General features: G+C 39.2%; 1 long non-coding RNA gene across 1 annotated transcript in view; it reads right to left on the bottom strand.

The window, feature by feature from the left end:
- Positions 1 to 13,964: 13,964 nt before the first annotated feature.
- LOC139828297 (uncharacterized) overlaps positions 13,965 to 21,273 on the bottom strand; it is a 39,729-nt gene continuing 32,420 nt past the window's right edge. Inside the window, exons 6-7 of the long non-coding RNA XR_011739762.1 lie at positions 15,627 to 15,695; positions 13,965 to 14,642 (exon numbers count right to left, since the gene is read on the bottom strand). This is a non-coding gene — a long non-coding RNA (uncharacterized lncRNA). The remainder of the gene's footprint in view (positions 14,643 to 15,626; positions 15,696 to 21,273) is intronic.

Consider the following 21,273-nt stretch of genomic DNA (forward strand, 5'->3'; position numbering starts at 1 on the left):
ACTGTCAGGGAGTCTGAATCTGGTTGGCAGAGGAGCCACCACAGCTTGATATCTCCACATTATCTTGGCTTTGGGACACGCCTGCAATTCCTGCTGTGCTATTGACTTCACTTGGTAGGACCACAGTTGCCCTTTCAGGGTGTGTGACTCCAGCATACCAAAAGACATGGGGCTGTACACAGGCTTAACATTAGGTGTGCACTTAACAAATTGCTGATTCAAGCTGATGATCAAAATTTTCTTCCTGAGAAAAACATATTCCTTTCTTCTGTAGCATGCAGTCAGAGCTGTATTTAATCTTGAATTGACTGATGTGTGCTATCCCTAACGTGGCAAGGAAATGCTTACATACTCATAACTACCTTTATTTTAGAGACGTGACTGTTGCACTTGCTGCAGTAATTCCCCAGGATATTTATTTATAAAAAATTACTTCCAGAGCCTTTTAGTGCATTGACCTTGTTTCAGGGTTTAGCTGGGAGGAGGGAGGGCTGAGGTTTTAAGCACTGCAGGGGATTTCTGTCAGGTTGCTTTAACACTTCCCTTCAGATTCTTGCCAGGCTTTCGGGCTGAAGAATTTTCAGATGTAGCTAGCCATCATCATAAAGGTCTTTACATAGTCTCTGTTTCCTATAAATCTAAAATACAATTTGTTTTCAATAAAAGAGAAAACAACAGAACATAAATATAAAGCTCCAAGATCAAAATTGTAAATGCATCAAAAAAGATAACTTCTAATGTATCGGATATGATACAGTGACCACTGCATGGATTGTCTTCACACATTATATCAATTCTCTGTGCAAAGAGAGATGCGACACTGCTGAATTTTCCTTTTAAAAAACTAGACTTTTCTTATTAATAGGACACAAATTTTAAAAATTACTAAAATACTCATGCTCTGCAACTATGAAAGCCTTAGTCATCTTTACCCCACTCAGCCATGACCCTAATAGGTAGCACTGCAACTGCTATTAGTAACACATTTTGCTCTCTCTTCTTGAGAGCTTTTGCATACATACTGATACATGTATGGAAAATGCATGCAGATTATTCTTGAACCTCATTCTCTGACTAAAGTATCTAACCTATGGTAGCATATGGTGCATAGGAGTTTTTTTAGTGTGGATTACCAAATTTAACTCTCTTTCATTCCTCCAAAATAACTGGCTACATCCAGATCATGAGATGGTCCCTCACATATTCCTGAGTAATCATGCTAAAGCAGTGATTCTGGATTCATGGTAAAGAAACCCTATTGAAATGGCAACATCCTACCTCTACTTAAGATGTAACAGGTATAATTGGAATTCTGTCCTGTTACCACTTGATCTTTGAACTCCATCCCTCACCCCTCTGTCATCACTCCTCAGTTTCATGTGGGGCTGCCACACATGGTGAGTGGATATACTGCTCACAGATGGGGCTTAGGCAAAACGCTCAGCTTCAGGGCATTTCTGTGCTAATCCCTGAAGGCCTTTGGATGCACCCTTGTGGCAATGCACTTACATGTACTAGTACTGCTAGGACCCCTGCTTGGCCAGACAGAAGCTTGGTTTCCCTGAGGTTAAATACCAAGAAGATTTCAGTGGTAGTTAGGTTAGGGATAGGCAGGTAAAAACGTACAGTACTGCAACATCTAACTCCACTTCCTTTTGATTTTATCAATGCCTCAAAGAAGGGCTGGGATATTCTAACTGCAGTGCAAGGTCTAACTAGAAAAAGCGACATTTGGAAAAATCAATCATTTATTATATTTTTCAGGAAAAAAAAAAGCAATCACATCTTTCTTAGCAGAGAATGGAAAGAAAGCAGTAAATATCACAGCTGCTCAGTGGTAACTAGAAAAAAAAAAAAAAAGGTCAAATTTAAAGTTTGCTAGTCCTATTCTTATATATCTTATTTATGCTTACAAATACCTCAAGTGTGGGAGTCAAGAGGAAGTGACCTGGCTCCTTTCAGTAGTGCCCAGTGATATGATGAGGGGCAATGCGCACAGACTGAAACACAGGAGGATCCATCTGAATATGGGGAGAAACTTTTTTACTTTGAGGTGCCAGACCCCTGAACAGGCTGCCCAGAGAGATTGTGGAGTCTCCTTCTCTGGAGACATTCAGAACCCACCTGGACACACTCCTGTGTGATCTCCTCTGTGTGATCTGCACTTTAGCAGATGGGTTGGACTGGATGATCTCCAGAGGTCACTTCCAACCCCAACCATTCTGTGATTCACAGTGAACAACTTAGGAGGGAAAATATGACCATGATCCTGCAGGGTGTACAGTCTGAAGACAATATTCCTGGTAAAGTTCTAAGGTTGCCTTTTAAAACTGGCAATTACTAATCATGTCAACAGGAGTCAGGTTTGTCACACTGTATGTCTATGTGCAGTATGGTGATATATGCAATTCCAGTCACTCCACCTTTAAGTGGACTTTATCCGAATTGCCGTAGTACCCCAAACTGTCTGCACTTTCATCAAAAGAATGAGTGTTCCTGTCATCAGGTTGGTAAGAACAGCAACAGAAAATAAGCTACCTCTAAATGAAAAAACATATTTTACTATTCATGAAGCTGCAGAAATATTAGTCAAACATATATTTAGCTGGTAGAGAAGCTGTTTGGAAGTGGGAGTTAGTGCCCTTGCTGCAGTGGAGATCTGAAAAACTGCCTGGGATTTCTGACAATGTACTGGAATCCTGTTTGCTGTGAGATCTTACGAAGATCATGCAACTTCTCTGTACCTCAGTTTCTTCATCAGTAAAATTGTTATTTATGTTATTTATGTTATTTATGTTATTTACTGCTGAAGTTTCCAAGTGATGAGCTTAATTGTCAAGCACTGCAAAACACTTAGAGACTGAAATGTGCTACAGAAGTGCAAAGTATTTTTACTATTAGAAGTCCATTACAGCTCTGTTTTTCTTTGTTCAAGCTGGTCCTTTGGTACGTGCAGCTAGACAGCTCCTAATGTTATCTTGATGCACAAAGCACTTTTTGTGTGAGGTTTGACTCACAGTAAAATGCCAGTTAGAATTTTTTCCTCAGGAACTCACTGGAGCTTGGCTTACAAAATCTGAAAATTAAATCAACCAAAATAGGTCAAACACAAAACTATATGTCCTTATGTGTCCTCTTGTCCTCTTTTAGCAGTACAGCAGATAGCTGTTGTTTTCTTTTCCATAAAGTTTAGACCTGCCTTGTTTCTCAGTTGGCTTTGGTAACTGTATCATAGTTACATTTTGAATACCTGCTCATGCAAGTTTTCATTCCCTATTATAGTTTAGAATGATACGCTCGTCTGTTAGTTGTCCAGAAATAACGTGCTGGATACACAAGCAGCTGATGCTACTGAACACAACAGAAGAGTGCATCCTTGTGTTACTGCTTGTTGGTAGCCATCATTTCAGAGAGATTTTCGAACCTTAAAAAAAAGGAGCAAAGCATCTGAAATGTAATCAAATGCTAATATAAGCTGCATTTTGCATTTACTTTTCCCATGTAGCTAATTCTTTAGGAATTTATTCCCATTCACATAATTCTTTAAGTTGATGTATTTATTCTGTACCTAGTTAATAATTTCTGCTCATTCCTGTGTCAAGTAGAGGAAGGTGCTGCTTAAATTAGTACTTACTTTAGTATTATACATTTTTTAAATGGTTGTTCATTGCAGTCATAACGCAGTGAATAAATTTGTTAATATTTGAGGTGGGAAAAGAGGTAAAAAGAGAAACCATCTACACCAGTCACAGCCCAGCTTTCTGACTATAACATATTATAATTTATTTAAACTCAATCAATCCTTAATCTGAAGTTTAAATTCTGCTAAAGATCTGTGGCATGGCTAAAAGCAGCTGATGCCAGAGAATAAAATTTTCTTCAGGCTGTGATTCTGATGAATTTATAATGCGCTCTAAGGGTGATGCATTGACCTAAATTCACAAACGCGCTGCTGTTCCTATTTATTATTATGGAAGGTATCCTACCCACAGCTTTGTTCTTTAAACTGTTGTGAGGCTATATGAAAAAGATGATCGGTTGCAGTGAGGATGACTAGAGAGGAAGGAGCGGCACCGTGTCCCCAGCACATCCTGATTGCCCGTGCTGGCAGCCCCAGGGTTTGGAGGGGTTTGGAGGGGTTTGCCGCGCTCCCTGGCGGGAAGGCAAATCTGTGGCTTTTGGTGGGGAAGCAGAGGACAGCCTGAGCCCCCTTGCACCCTTGCTCTACCATGGGAAGCACCCCATGCCCTCTCCAAGGCTTTGTCTGTGCTGCTGGTGACCACAGACAGGGTGGTGGCTCACTGTAATTCTGGGATTCAATTTCAGCACTGTAAAAACCTGGCAAATGTTTGAAGCCAGCAGTGAGAGTAGACTTCCTGAGAGGTGTGTGTTTGTGGTGATCATTTGGATTTGCTGGCAACATGAAAGATGTTGTTACAGCAGGAAGAAGACAGTTGTGTTGAAAAACTGCTTCTCGTTGTTTTGTTTTGTTTTTCTCTCCTGTAGCCTGGCAGGGGAAATACAGTTAGATCGGTACAGGGTTTGGTTTTCTGTATACAGGTCTTCAAAATACCTTAAGTCCAACCATCACAGGACAGTACCCATGAGCAGCTCCTGCTGAAGTGGCTGGGAACTGCACACACTGATCTCTTGTGATCAGACCACTTAATTTTTCCAGTGCATTTTGGCAAGCTTTTCCTCAGCATCATCCAAGGGCTTTTCACAGTAAGTGGTGCCTTCCCAGTAACCTGAGTCCTTATCCAAGCCATCTTTGTTACCTTAACATTTTGCAATCATATTTGTCTATTCTTGTGAAAAGCTGTGTTTTAGCATTTCAAAATGTGAGCTGCTTGTTTTTTCCTATAAAGGCAGAATAAATAAGGGTAATATATAGTGAATAAGGGAAATGTATAGTGAATAAAGGCTGACAATCCTCCCCACTTCTTTCATTATATGATATGATGCTTCTCATGTAAAAACCAGGAGAGCACAATTCTGTTTCTTTATTGGTACTTGACCACTTCTCAGCTGTTGCTTTTCCAGACAGAATCAGTAAGGCAGGCTCTCACCTCTGCAGAGCCTGTCCCCTGCTCTCCCTCCCACCTGCTTTTTAGGCATAATATCAGACTCTGTCTTGCAGCATGTCTATTCACCTTGTATTTTGTGCCCACCCCTGCCCATATTGCTACTGTAGTCAAATTCCTGTTGTGATTTATACCAGCATAACTGTGGGACAGAATAAATCCACAGACTTTAAAGGCATTAGCCTGCCACTACTGTAGCACAGTGGCCAGCTGTACCTAGCACCATGACGTTATTCCACCCTGGTGAGGCGGCATCCAAAGCTCTGCTGCTCTGGATGAGCACCGCTGCGTGCTTGCTGAGGTTTGCTCCTCAGGGCCAGCCAGAGGATGAGAACAGCATGCAAACACAGCTTCTCAGCAGGAGCAACTGTTTGTTTCAGCTCTAGCCTTTTCTTAAAAATATGAAGCTATTGAGCAAGAATACAAAGACTTGGACTTCAAGTTCATACCTAACTAACTTGGAGAGCTGGGCTCCTAGACCCTACTGTGCCTTTCAGTCTAGCAGCAAGAAAGTCTGGATTCCACTTCAGTTTGTTTTCTTCTAGCTGTAATGTTCAAAGTGAGTACTTCAAGATTAAGACACAAGTGTGCAGATGTATTTACCTGCTGTAAATGTGAACTGACTGTTTATAGAGGTCTTTGACCCTTTCCTCTCCCCAACAGGCCAGTCTCGCCCACTTCGCAACTCTGAGCTTTATCAAACACAACTACAGATCATGAGTGATCATTGATGTCCAAAAGCTACGCTCTGCCTGGTAGAGCAATAGATCGGGACATCTGCAATTAAGTATCAGAAAAAATAATTTAAATAGAGAAAGATAATTGGAATCTTATTGGAATCAGTATTGGTATCTTATTCCATATCATGATGGTCTGACCAATTGAATCTTCCTAATCTGTCTTTAATGATGGATTTTTATATTAAAAAATGAATTTTTCTATAATTTTATTTAAAATTATGATCCATCTTGCTTTCTGACAGGAAAAAACAAACCCTCATGTTTATTATAAGTCTGATATTTTTATTGCAGGGAGTGGTAAAGTGGACTGAAGCTAGTTCATGTGCAAGTCCAACAAAAAGCATATTCCTTGCCCCACAGGATGCCAGCCAATGAATTGTAACAGATGGATAAGATAAAAATGGGGTATAGGCTGGGAGAGACAGGCTGAGAAAAAAATGATAGCGTGTACATAGTTTTTACCTAATCAAGAGCAGTAAATGTACTTTGCTTACTTGCGTAATCATGATTAGGTGACAATTTTCTCTCCATAAAACTGAAGAGGTGAATTTCAAGACTACAACTTGAAGGAGCCTGGCAGGAGTGGCAATGTTTTCTTAAATTCAGAAAGTTTTTACCAGGCAGGTCTACAGACTGATTTCTGTCTGTAGTTCACAAAACTGTACAAAACTGTTTTTTTCTTCCCACAGTGCCACGAAAAAAACTTTTGGCTTCAGTTCATGTGTGAAACCTTTTGCACAACAAAAGTGGTTTCTTGTGGCCAGTAAGACTAAATGTTCTAAGCATTCCAGGAAGCATATAAATAGATCGGTACCCTTCCTAAGCCTTTTTTCTCTCTTTTTTCTTTCTTTTTTTCCCCCGTTTATGATCTCTTCATCTAGGCAAAGACCAAGCAGAGTACAGTGTTTGAACATCCTGACTATCATTTTCCATTTTACTTAGGTTTTCCTTAGCTATATTTTCTGAAAAAAAGTTGTTTCAGTAAATGCAACATAGTAAATTATCTTAAATTGCTTCTTAAGTCCAGGCTAGTATTATAACATGAAAATTGTTGGTTGGAGTCTCCCACGCCCCCGGCTGCTGCAGACCTATGTCTCCAGGCTGGGAGAAACCCATCACAGCACTGATCCAGCACAGTCTACAAGCCAATCCACAATGTGGAAAGCAGAGTTTACATAAAGGAGATTTCTTATCCTTCCCTCACAATCCAGCTAGATTCAGTAAAGTTGTAGCGATAGTCAAAAACAACTGAAATGGTGATTCTATACTGATGGGTAGACAAATGTCTATGCAGAAGCCAGATGGGAAATTATTCAAGCCAAAGACATTAAATCTCAGCTCATCTAAGGATACTATAAAACAGCCATCCCTGTTCTTTGATCTCTGGTATTTGAATCTGAACAAGTGTTAATAAGACATATATGTTGGGCATTGACATTGTCTTCTGTTGAACATGAGTAAACATTGCATTTGTCTCTGTAAAAATATACTTCAAGAGCTGTGAAGAAAGTAGAGATTAATTATTTTTGCAGTTGTAGAAGACATTTAGCAGCTGTGTTTATACTGGCAGACAATTTGGATATTAGGTGGCAGGACAGAGAACTGCAGATGAACAATATTGTGCAGACATTGTGCACTTACAGCCCATTTCCAGGCAAACATGTTATTTTATATTTCCCTTGGTGTCATTAATCACATCTCATGGTGTATCTCACTATTTCAACTCATTCTTCTAGATTCATTCATTTTTTGGCCTGTTTGTTTAGTAGTTACTGAGCTCTATTTCAACAAATTCTGTCTCAACTACAGATAAATTTCTTTTTACTTCAGGGGAGAAAATTAAGACAGCCCTATACTGATTACTGAGTACCTGTAACAATCAGCATGTTTACCACATCAGAAAGATATTTAGCTTGCCTTTGGCCAGAAAAATATTCATAATGTTCTTTGGTATTTAGAAATTAAACTCACTTCCTGTAAGGAAAAATATGATTCTTATCTTGCCCTACAACAGAAAACAGCTGCTCTTTTCTCTGTTCTTGGAGTTCTCTGATCTCTCAACAGGCTTAGTTTTGGTTTTACAGGTGAATCCCTGAAACCGTAGCAATGATGGCACATCGCCTGGGAGAAATGCACTGATATAAATAGTGCGGAAGCCCCCTGCTAGGGAGTTAGAAACCTGAGGAACCTCCGTGTATGGGACACAACACCAAGTCTTTTTTTTGGCATTACTTCTACATTTAAGTAATGGCACTAAATGTTCATGAGTAAATTTGGCCTGTAACTGCTACAGTGTGTGATCTGTGAGCCACCTCACCCTGGAAGCATCACCTGGTGCATTGTCCTTCTCCTGCAGCTCCTCAGCCCACGGAAAACAGTCCTGATGCATCACTGGTCAGGAAAAGACAGTGCGTCTGTTTCCTATATGGTTGACCAGTTGTGCTGAAGAGATTCTAAAAAAGGGACAAAGCTTGTGCCAAAACTTTGATCTCCTTTGACCAAAGAGCTAGTTGTGCGAGAGCTCTGGTCAGGGAGGTGAGCAGCTCCCTGGAGGACTCTGGGACAGGAACAAATGACCTGCTGGGTGTGCTCTGCCCTGTCCAAGCCTGGGTGTCTTGCTAGGTAAGGTTTTTTCATTGGTGAACAAAGAAAAGGAGTTTTACTGACCTCTAAAAAGAAGAAAACCCCAAAAATTCAGTACGCAGTGAATTAATGGCTGTGCATAGGGCATGATTTACCGAGGATGGTGTGATCAGCAGATTGCTTGAAGAAACCACAAACCCTGCCCAGTGCCCCTTCTCGTGACTGGTTTAGAATGCTAAATATAACCAGGCAGTATTTTTCTTAGGGATAAATGAAAAGCAGAGACAAAAATGAGCTCTGTTTATGTTACATGGTTTAGCCACACCTAAGGAAATGCAACTTTCACCTTTTTTGTGTTAGAGGATGGCTGTGAGGAAGCTCTGTCCACTATAGTGAAAGCAGCAAACCCGTGTGTTATAAGCACTGTCTTGCATTGCCACAAGTTGTGTGGAAGAGGTGGCCACATGTACCTGAAGGGGGCTGGGGTGGATTTTGGGCTGTGCTCAGCACTCTTCAGAATACTGAAATCTCAAAAAGAGATTTATTTTCAGGAAGGTCATGAGGTTTGGATTTGGGAGGAGAAGACTCCAGCAATCATATTTTTATTTCTAGAACTAATAACATATATATTTAATATGTTCTCAAAGATTAAGTGGCTTGCAAAAGTACATTGGAAGCTGGTGGCAGAACTGGAAAATTAATACAGCTCTGGGGAAGTTGATGGAAGTGCCTTAGTCTAAAAGTCATTTATACAAAGAAAATAAAATGTCACTATTATTCATGCTCTTGTGGACCCCATAATTTTGCCCTCTCTAAAATTCTTGCTCTTTCCTGGGATATTTTCCATGTTCCACTCTCTTTTTCCAACATTCAGGTACGTGATGATGTTATAGAATTGATGCTAATGCAACCTAGTGGAAGCTGTCTCCAAGCAATTACCACTGGCACAAGGCTGAAAGCACGATCATCTGCCAGCACACTCCTTACGTAGACGGTATCAGTTTTGTTGTAGACTGTATAATTTAGTGGGGTGTCAAATGACATCTAAATGTGTAGTCCAGACACGCACAAAACAGATTAATGAATTATCCATTAAAAGATCTATTAATATGTACTGCAATTCCCACTCCCTTCGAATATGTGGATCCCATTTCTTTCCCTTAATTCCTGTGTTTTCTTGCCATGTGTACATCTGCAGAGTGCCTGCCTTTCTAATGCAAATAGCTCAACAGCCCAAAGCAAGACCAGGTTTCTACTGCCTCCATTCTGCTAGCAAAGACAAGCTCCTCCAGTTTCTTGCTATACAGCCCTTCTCTTGCACCCTGGCCATCATTGTTACTCAGCTGAGCAACTTACTGAGGAGGTTCAGGGAAAGGAAGGAGGTCTGTCTTGCTCGGCTTTGCCTGACATTCCTTCTAGTCCTTCCCTAGCACACCCTTTTCCCTCTCTTCGACACACTCATATCCTTGTCCCTCTTGTTCTAGGCATTGCAGTGCCCTCCCTCAATATTACCTGGATCCCCCTTATTGTCACCTTTGTTGACTCTGATCCTCCCTCCAGTTCCTGACTGGCCTTCCCTTGCAGAGCCATGGCTGGTCCTGACAATACCATGTCAAAAGAGATGCAGCAGACAACACATTTTGTTCCAGTGCCACATGAAGGCACTTGCTCAGCTGCCAGCTGTGCAAGTCTCATCCCTTTCAGAGGGCATTAGGGATGGTGCCATCAGAGCTACACTTCTCATGCGCATAGCTCAGGCAAAACACCAGTGTCTCACAGAAACAGAGTAAATTAAATCTCTCAGAAAAGCCTTAACAAGAGCCTAACTGAATAATCACTGAACACCACACCTGGAATCATTTAAATTTTAGCATTACTAGGCATGTTTTTTATTTTTCCTTTTAAAATAAACCTAGGAAGTGGCTAGGTTAATGCATATGACCTTAGCCTAAAGGATAAACAGCCAAGCCAATAAATACAGTGTTTAGGCTCCTGCCTATTCCTGTCTATATAGGCAATCATCTCTAGCACCTGTATACTCTCTGGCAGATGTTTTATGACCAGCGCATTAGAGTGTAGAAAAAACAAAATGCTGGTCAAGTACAATGTATTTAGGTGAATTTTCCCCTAGGAACCAAAGCATTTAGTTGCTGATTGTCAGTTCATGACAATCATGTTTTTCTTTTTAAATGTGGAATTGAAATATTGCATTTGTCTAGTTGTTTGAAATTTAATTAACATAAATCCTAGGCTGAAAACAAGGGCCTTTCTGTGCTCAGAGTACTTAGGGATGGAGAGGGAGGAAGGGTGCAAGGAGAGCTGCTTCAGTGTCCCTGTTCAGATCAGCAACTCTCTCACATGCTCACATCCAAGAGGATGCTGTAGCAACGGTGCCCAAGAGGAGTAAAGGCTCAAGAAACAGGCTGGTACCCATTACACTGCAGTGACTATGGACTTAGTCAGCCTTCAGGGATCTTACAAAGCAGAGAGTCAGAGCAAGTGTCTAGTCTGGCCCCACAGCTATTGATTTCCCTTTACTGTCATTTAGTCAGATAAAAAAGAACCTCAAATTACAGCTGTCAGCCACTTCAAGGTCTATCTAGGCAGCAGAAAAATCAGAAACACTTGTATTTCTATCCCTGTCCCATGCAAATGCACACTATTAAGAGAGGACAAGGAAGAGACAAAGATATAGCTCTGAACTATTTTACATGAAGTGATCAGACCTCAAATAATGAGGAGGAAATCCACCCACAATTCCTGCTCTGCCCCAAAGACACAAATATTTTCATTTTGTTTGATACTCCTAGAACAACATAGCTCCCAATGGGTTCCATGCTATGGTTTTGTATGCTTAAAAGACACAAAAAGAAAAATCTGGATTTTTCAGTTAACATAAATCAAAGTGCATCTTCTCACAGGTACTATTCTACCTGTGAGCTGTGAAATTAATTTTATCTGTTTATTACTTCATAGTAGAGTGAAAATATGCTCTTTGATATTTTTCATCCAGAGTTCAAAAAGTGACAGTAAAGTTTTATTGTTGGATTACAATGCTTATCACTCAGATCTGCCGCTGTTACATTCATGAGTAACTCCTATATGTACATAGATTTATTATTTATATGTAACCTCACTAGAGAGGGCAGAACCAATCCCTCTTCATATCCAAAAGAAATCACCAAGTGTGATATTTTTTTAATTGGCTTCTGGGGGTGTTACCCAGTTATCTGCAATTGCAGGTTACATATAATATCTGTGTTATTTCACACAGTGCAATATAAAGGAACTGATCAGAAATGTGATTCAGTAGTTTAGAGGAATGCTGCTGGGTCTAATAGATGATGATTGAAGGTGATAAATTTGATAAAAGTTGAATTTTGAGTACACCACTCCACTGACCCAAAAGTGAGGAAAAAGAAGGAATTGCACAGGATGGTCTTTCAAAAGAGTCCATTTTCCCTGGCTCCTGAGTGAATCGCCTCCGACAGCACAGCCACGGAGGGAGAGAGGCAGTGGGAGGAGGGAGAACTGGGCAATGGAAAGGGAGCTGTGGTTAAGACAGTGGCTTTGGAGACCATCTGACTGGATTCCTTTTCTGTCCCTGCCTCAGAAAGCCATTTAGGAGATGTCTGTGGCATCGTGCCGTTCTGCATTTAGTTTGGCTACAAAAAGCAGCTGCTTTCACTGCTGAGGTTCACTGCGGGCAGAAGCGGACAGCTTCTCCCGCAGGCTCCGCGTTCCCCGTCTGTGAAATGGGAGCAGTAATATTTCTTTTCCCTCGCTCTGATTCTCGTGTGCCATCTTCTGTCTTACCAGGCTGGTACTCATAGGAGGCCAAGCTGGTGAGTCCCGATCTTCTTTGCCATCTCTTGGCAGCACCTGGTTTTGCTCCAGAAACAACTGGTATCGGAGTCACCCTGATTTGGTTGCCAGAGGCACAGAACTCTTGTTTTGCTGCTGGAGGTTGGCTACTGCTCTCCTGTGGAGCCAGTGTGTAGTTGATGTCCCAATTAATCTCATGCCCAATTGCAGTGTTTGCTGTCACTTTTAGAATCCCTTTAATCACTGTGACCATATCCTTGTTTATGCTGTGACCCTATGAAAGGAAACAGGATCCAGACACAGTTTTCTTGCTACCTAGTCGTAAGGGGTAGAAACAAAGACTTTTCTTTGAGTAATGTATAAAATCCAATTTAATACTAGTTCTGTTGTAATATTTAAATCTAGAAGCATATTTGGAAGCATATATTAATGCATTAGAGTCTTTGAAACAATTTAAACTATTTTTATTAAACATATTAAAACTATAAAATATTAAGTATTAAGCTTTAAATTTACAACAGCTTTTCTTAAAAATTAATTATTTATTGCTGACTGTTACTGTGTTATTAAAGTTGCACTCGTGTTCAAAACTGAATCATCTTCACCTGCTGGCCCTAGAAATTTATTTAGCAACACATAGGAAACTAGGTGGAAAAGAGTTAAATACTTTTTTTATTAATTAGATCAACTAGCCTGATTAGAAATATCTGATGAAGTGACTAAAAGGTCTGCTCAGTTGAAGGTTAGTTTTTTTCACCTGGTATTGGACTGATGCAACATCTGAATGTCGTTGCTCTAGATGAACTGGGAAAACTCAAAAAAAAAAAGAAAAAAAGGACATGTCTAAACATGCCCAGTGCAAATATTGTCAATGGAATGCAAATGCTAGTACAGAAAACAGTAAAAATAGTAACTGGGCTTTTTTTCCTTCACTTTTGGTTTTGAACACCTAATGAGACAAAAAAAAATATTTTCAGATGTAGGAAAACCTGCACAAGCAAAACCAAATGTTTTCCCTTTAAGCCTCTGGAAGATGAGTTTACAATTATCGTTTCAGTTAAAGCTGCAAGTAAGGACCTTTCATCTTTTCAAGCTATGAAGTCCTGTCCTCAGTGATGGTGTGTATAACTTTTCATTTCTTCAAGTGCTGCTTGGGGCTTGCAGGAATGAAATTAAGACAGATGGGAGCAAGCAAGAAGGAACATAACTCTAGGGTTTACCAGTTAAGACACTCACCTGCAGAGAGGAAAGGAAGGAGGAGAAAACTGTTATATTCTGGTCTCTCTTTCGGAGGATATCTATGCCTTCTATCATAAATATCACTAGATGAAAACCAGAAATATTTAAGCTTAAAAACAGAGTGGGAAGCGGGTTGCAGGGGGGGCATTGGCAGATAAAGTCCCCCAGCTCATTTTAAGTTTATCTTATTTTTGCCTGTCTTAAATATTAAGATTTATCTGTTTAAATACATGCAGCTTCTGTCTGATCAACATTCAAAATATGTCACTGAGATCTTTAAAAACTGCACAAATTCATGACAGAATACAGTCTCCATCCATTTACACACGCAAACAACTTCCAGTTATTTAACTAGTGTCCTAGCAACTACATCCTTTAGCGGTACACATAGCATTTAATAAAAAGAACTTGTATTAATCACTCCAAAAGTCCATTTAAACAAGCATCATATATTTGTTAAAAACAAGAGTGTGCCATAAATGACAAGGTAATTATTGTGCATGTCTAATTCTGAGTAAGGGGCTTACAATCCATGTTTTAAGATATAACAATAAAAAGTTAATTGAAACACTTTTACAACACTCCCACAACTCTTTTCCTTCCTTATTTATTATAGACTCACAAACACCAAACCTCATGTAAGTTAGAGATTAAACATTCCTTTAATAACAGAAATGGCATGTTTTTATCCGGTATCCTTTAATAGATAATGAATTAGTGTATAACAATATCTTTTCTTATAACATATTAATATATCACCTAAGTGACAGCTGCATCATTTGCAAGTTGTCTGGTTTCCTGTGGTACCCACTTTACATTATTTAGGAATTGACTACACGGGATGATTATTTTATCCTGATTTCAGTTTGATGCGGTAGGTTTATTTGATTGTTGGCTGCTTCAAAATGGCATTTGTGTGACAGTATTCAGGTTGCAAACTATATATTAAGCTGTTTTACAGTGCCTTCCCAAACTGTTTGCACACAGTACAGCCAGTTTCACCTTTCTTTCCTGTTCTAGAGACACTTTGATTAGATGCTGGTTCTGTTCAATGTTAGTGTTCAGCCAAATTCAATCTCCTTCCTTCCGTCCGTCCGTCTGTCCGTCCCATTACCATTTTGCACTAGCCCTTTGGTAGGCCATCTGCTTGTGTGAAAGCCATGATGAAGTCCTGGATGGGGAGATGAAGCATTAGAGAGTCTGCAGGGTTGAGAGCCTGAGATGGTGTAGCCCAAGAGGCACAAAGGGCAGGGCTGTGTGAAGACATGCATGGAGTTCTGGGGGTTGCCTCATTAAAACTAACAATATGAAAATGTCTTACAGAAAGCACGAGCCACCCATCCGTGTTTTCATCAGCTGGGTAGAATTTAGCCTTAGGGCACCAGCACGCTCCCCCATCTCACAGATGCAGCCGGCTGGCGTGGGGAGCAGTGGGGGCCAAGCTGCCGCCTCGCTGGCACTGTCTGACAGCCAGAGATCCCAGCGTGACAGATCAGGACTTGCCTTTCCCCGCTATCCATTCTCCTCCATTAACTATTCATGTAAGCTTCCAATTAGACTATGGGAGACAAGAGCATTAATTGGCATAGTCACATTCCTTAGCGTCTGACAATACTGATGTTATCCTTTCTGTTTTTGGGTAGGTCCTCAGCCTTTTATGCTGTTTATTATTTCTTCCATGTTGAAGATAGGCAGGAATGAATAAGCAATGACTGTACCTTCTGGTTTGAATTTTGGAACATTCTTTTTGATTTAGAACCTTCCTTTCAGTACATTAAAACCTTTAGTTTAGAAAACATAGAGTTTAGTTTTCCATTTCATAGTAGTTCTCCATTAGGATATTGCTCAGCTAAAGTAACATGGTTTAATAACTTCTCTGGCAGGATCAAACAGGCAAGCCCTCACTTTACTGATGATGATCAAGGGTGAGAGTCATGCTGTGAAAGAGTGACTAAGTGCTATTATTGAGATCTGACAATTTTCCTGAAGATGGATCTGATAACTCTATAACAAGCATATTTCAGTGAAATTACCTAATTTTAGAAGATTAGTATATTTTCCTGAATTCAGTAAGCTTTTATAAAAATCTCATGTCTACAAATCTGTAAGACTTTTCTAAAAGGAATTCTAAAGAGGGAGTTTCATAAATACCTACCTGGTAGTCCCAGAGCACTGCAGTACAGAGGAGCATCTTATAGGAGCACAAAAAATGTATATTCTGGATCTGTGAAGACATGTAAGACTAGTTGATGCTGAAGGCAGGAGGAAATCATGGTGAAAAACCAAGGATTCTGGAAGGTCAGCATTTTGCAACATTCTTAGAAAAGTTAATGCCGAACAAAGTCTCAAGTTGGTCTTACTCTTGTAAGTAGTTAAGGTAACCATTACAACAATAATTTTGATGAGCTGGGAGAACTATCCCACTTGTGTCAATTAATTATATGATTTTGTTGATCCTTAGACATCAACAAGGATATAGGGTATAATAAGAATATAAATGAAAGTCCTGATACAATTACGTAGTGGATAGCCGTAGACCTTATAAACATGTAAGAAAATAGGAGCATTTTTAATAGATGGGGTATCTTCCATGCTTTTAAATGTCTGTAATTTTCTGCAGCAATAAAAAAACAAGAGCAGTGGCACAGTTACACCCAGATCTGTGGCTGCCACTCTCAGGAGAGCAGTCAGAGAATTGTCCTCAGCCCCAAGTTGCTACTGAGTGTAGTTTTCACTTGGGGATGCTAAGTGAAGACCACCCGAACTCACCTGTACTAATGAGTATCCCACTCAAATCCCTATATCTTTATTTAAAAAAAAAAAAAAAAAAAAAAAGTTAAATAAATATGTATCCTGAGGTTGTTCCAATGGCTTTTTTTTTTTCTCTGAATAATCAAGTCATGACCTAATATATTCCAGCAGTGGCCTAAGTTCTGTGTTGGTATGAGTGGGTGCAGCCCTATTAGTAATAGCTCCTATTTAACTTGGTACTACTGGCCTTTAAAAGTTGATTTAAAAGTTAAAAGGAACAAACTTGTTTATTGCCTTGGCCTTAGGTTAGCTGAGCAACTAAAAATTCATAATGGAACCTAATAAATAAAGAGCTTCATGTTTGTCCACCAGGCTAACACAGGTGAATAGATGCTTTCCATCCTTTTCAACCTCCATGTAAGTTTTTCTGACCAATGTAATTTTCATTACATTGTCCATCATGCTCCATGAATCCAATGAAATCCAAATTATTCTAACTCTAGGCTAAGTCATGTTTTTGAAGATTCATTCTGCAGTAGGACAGTTTTCTTTCAGTCTGTCCTTGAAAAGCATTGCAGTGCTCTAAAGTTCTGAGTCCTGAACTTTTTTATTTTGCTGCTGAGAACTGCACACAATGCCAGAGATGTCTCTGGTTCCTGCATACTGCAATTCCATCATTCTAGGTGCCGCCTGCTAGTCCACATTTTCAAAAAAACTCCCTGTATGAAACATAATAGTCAGTGTCATCTCAGTTTCTCTTATTCAGGCTTTAAGGAAATCCTTAATCTGCCATTTCAGTTTTTTCCTGTCATTTACTTCATCATGTTGTTGCATATACAACTGGCTCATCGGTCCTTCTGATCTGAATCATGCTCTTTAATATGTGCACTTGTATCTGTATAAGAAATATTTTTCAGATTTTAAATATGCCTGGAAAACACAGAAGACAGTAGCACTAGAAAAATCATTTCAGAAGATCCAATAAAGGTTTCAAGAACCTACACAGCTGCTTTTACCTTTTATTTTACTGAAATTCTTGTCTTTGGATTGGGAATTTTATGCTGTGTTCAGAATATCTTTTTGGGAAAAACTGTGTGTGTAAAGGTGACAGAATCAGTGCCAGATTTAAAAATAACCCCACCAGCAGCAAAATGCTTTCCCTTGCAATTTGTCTTCCTGCCCCAACATTCCTTCTATATTTTCAGTTATCGTCATTCACAAATAAATAGCTATAAAATGAATTCTGTGAGAACTTAATGTGCTTCCGAATGCACCGAAACCCATGTGGTGTGCATCACATACACAACTTGCTGAACTAAGGAGAGAAATTATCAAGTTAGTTATGTGGAAGCTTTCCATAGTCTCCTTATGTGACCTCGTTACAAGGCCACAAACGTTTGAGGTCAGAGGGAACATAAATATTCATTTCTGCATGACTCATTCTGAATAGTCCAATAGAAAGATTTTAAAATAATTCTAGTTAACCAGCACTGAAAACATTTTGGACATTGATCGTTAATGTTTTACATGTTGGTTTGGCAAAAGAGATTTTCCCAATGTTTTCCTACTAGAAAACAAAATAAAAACTTTGATCAGCCTGCCCCCTACAGAAAGTACAGTAATTTTTTTTAATACCTGTAGTTTATTGTCAGTCATAAAGAGAATTCAGAGGCAACACATCACAACAGTGAGCTCATTTACAGCTTTCAAAAAATAAAAAAAAATTATAGACTAATAATTATTTTTCAAAATATTTTAAGCCCCTATGTATGGAGGTGTTTAAATGTGTCTAGATGGATAGTCATTTCAGAAAATGCCCTTAAAATGCCGCTACTGTGCCGCTTCTGAAGTAAGAACGGAGTGTGGAAGCACAGGCACTGTTGGTTACACTGCTGCACTTCTGTGTGCTCCTTGTAATTCCCCTGATCTTGATCATACTCAGGTGCCCAGACAGGAATTTTTACTCGCCCACCCAAGGCTCTGTTCTCAGCTGGTATCAAGGTGTATTCCACTGGAATTTCACCATGACTCTGTCCCTGACTGGCACTAATTGTGTATTCATTAAATGACAAGTACTTTGAAAAACTAAAGTACTGTGAAGCTCATGTCTTAAGTTTTCCTCTCATTAAGAGATTTAAAAAAAAAAAAAGTACTGTCAGTGGCTGAGATATCATGAGCATTTGCTGTCTTTTCACTGTTCCCAGTAGTTCTCTGTATGATGGAGGAAGGTTTCTTATGAAACTTCATTTAACTAGAAAATACGGTTTTAATTCAGCCTTCACCAAATATGTTTTCAGGAACAAGAGAGGAGAGCATTCAGATATTTCCAGACACTAGATGTATTTGGGCTAAAATGTAAATTTTGGCTTGGGGTGGAAAGAAAAAGACATACAACAGGCGTTACAAGTTCTGATTCCTGAGAAAGGCTGTTGCTTCTTCCAAGTACGCGCTTATGTTTTACATATGTATTCAACTCTGATAGAGCCAGTAAAAATCTGAATGTTAGCTGCAAAATCTTGCCCTATCAGATACTAAGTCCTCAGACTACATCAGGGCAAAAGTTTTCCACTTGGCAGTGCTGGTTGAGGAAGACGTACGGAAGTAGGCCATTTTCCTGATGGTGATAGCGAGCCGGGAAATACTCTTCTCAAAAAGTGAATTATTTCAACTATAATTTGCCCTAAGTAATAATTAAAAATTACAACTTTTTTTTGAGGAAAATGTCAAAAACATAATTGTGCTTTTTCTCCACCTCGCAGTGCTTTCCCCAGAGACTACCAGGCCTTTTTTGACATCCTATGGGATTCCAAGTCCCACCAGCTGAAAACTGGTAGGTTTCTCAAAGATTGCTGCATTTCCTATTTTCATTGGCTCTTTAGCTCTATGGTTTTTAAGGCATGCCAGATACTGGCTATACATGAGATACTTGCCCCAAAAAAAAAGGATCATAGAAAACATGTAACATTTTCATTACAAATTTGGCACCCGTTAATATTTTGAGAAACCGAATTGTTCAATTAGGTTCTTTATTGATTGGAGAAGGGGAAGGCTGTTTCTTTCCTACAGGGGAAAAAAACAAACAAACAAACAACAAAAAAGAAAAACAAACCCAACCTCTATGGTTAAATCTCAAATCCCATAGTTAAGTGACCTTTTTTCTGGACAGACTATAAACCAGGTAGGTACTGACATTAGTCCCTTTCTGCTTTGTGAGATCATTGGTGAGATTATTGTCCTCTGTTTGGATCTAGAAGGAAACACCCTAGAAGTCTAAGTGCTTATTCTTGCTTCGCAATCACGCTTAGCACCGCTCACTGAAGCAGCATCACAGCTTTTCCAGCTAAGTAAAATGCAGTTATCAGATTGAGAAAAAAAAAAAAACACTACACTAAAGATCGTCTTTCATCCTCTATCAGGAAGAGAGAGATCCTGCCAAGTTTTTCACCCAGTGGAAACTCTGAAGTAAATCATAGTGTCTGTCTTGTTGAAGATCATAGTCATCTCCAGATTTTTAAAATGAAGATAACTGTCATTAGGAAATTTGCTCAAACTGAAGAAAAGCCTGTTTGGATATTTGAAACTCTGATTTTTAGTCCTGGTTAAGGGCTGATTTCTGAGGAGTGCTCAGCACCCTCAGTCCCTATTCAAAGAAGTTCTAGCTGAAGGTATCTGACAACTGAAATGAAGACTCCAATGACTGAATTGATTTCTTTCTTACTTGCACTTAGGTTACATGAATGGGACACTTTAACATTTATACTGACAGGTTATGAGTAAATTTTTGAACTATGCTTATATGTATTTTTTTAGCCTACATATTGAATCCACAGCTTGCTTGAAAATCTGGTGATTCTATTGGATGTAATCTAACAAAACTCCAAAAATTTTGCCTGGCTACTTGATTTTATTTTCTTTGAAACACTGCTTCATTTTTCTGAAGTTTGCTCTTTTTATTTTCACAAATAATTCACATTATATTTCTAGACATCGGCCCACTACTCCACATCTGTTTCTTAGTGACAGGGAAAAGATTTGGTTTAGAATCTGTATTGTGTAACTATGTAGTGAAAAAATAGAAGATCTAATTTTAAAATAATGCATAGAAGATATTATTCTTCCAGTAAATATAAGATGTTACATCAGCAGAAACTGAGTCATATGGCCTCCTTACTGTTGATCTTCTACACCTAGCTAAATTTGCTAGAGATTTTTTAAACTGTGTTCCCACACTGTGTCCCTATCATAAAGCTTCTGTTCTAGCAGTCTTCCTGTATGAAGGACATATTTTGCAGACATGGATTCTTTCCATCTTTCAGTTTAAAAGTGATTCTTGGAATTTCACAGAGGGTTCCATTGCTTTAGAGCAGGGGTGTCCAACTCACTTTCACCGAGGACCACATCAGCCTCGCAGTTGCCTTCCAAGGGCTGAATGTCATGTAGGAGCAGTTACATTTATACAGTCCTAAAATTACCTTTGGCCCTTGGAAGGCAACCATGAGGATGACGTGGCCCCTGATGAAAATGAGTTGGACAGCCCTGCTTTAGAGGTCGTTTATGCAAAAGTCTGAATTCTTGCTTTTCTTTGTGGTGAGACTTGTACCTATAATGTGACAACAAAAAAGTAGTGCAAATGATTATTTTTTTTCATGTTTGAAAATATTTTTTTCATTTTCTCATTTCTTATGAGAAATTTGCATAAATAAGTCATTTTTTAAACCAGTTCTAATTAAGTGACTAAGTTCTGTAATGGGGTGTCCCTGTCTAATTTATTTTGTATTAATTAAACAAGTATGCGTATCTTTCATCTGGGCATTAGAAAATAGAATCAATACATTCAAAATTTGTTCATAATAGCTGGGACAGTAAATGTTGCTGCAGAAAAGTTCCTCACGACTTAGCTCATAACCTTTATACAATCATAATGAAAATTAAGAGATGCTACATTAAACAATTGGGGCAATTAACACATTTCTCAGGATAATCCTTTTTATTTTGACATCTTATGGCCCTATATATATACAAAATACATTACTCAAGAAGGACTGCAGGAA

The sequence above is a fragment of the Patagioenas fasciata genome, chromosome 6 (genome assembly GCF_037038585.1).
Source record: "Patagioenas fasciata isolate bPatFas1 chromosome 6, bPatFas1.hap1, whole genome shotgun sequence".
Classification (NCBI taxonomy): Eukaryota; Metazoa; Chordata; class Aves; order Columbiformes; family Columbidae; genus Patagioenas; species Patagioenas fasciata.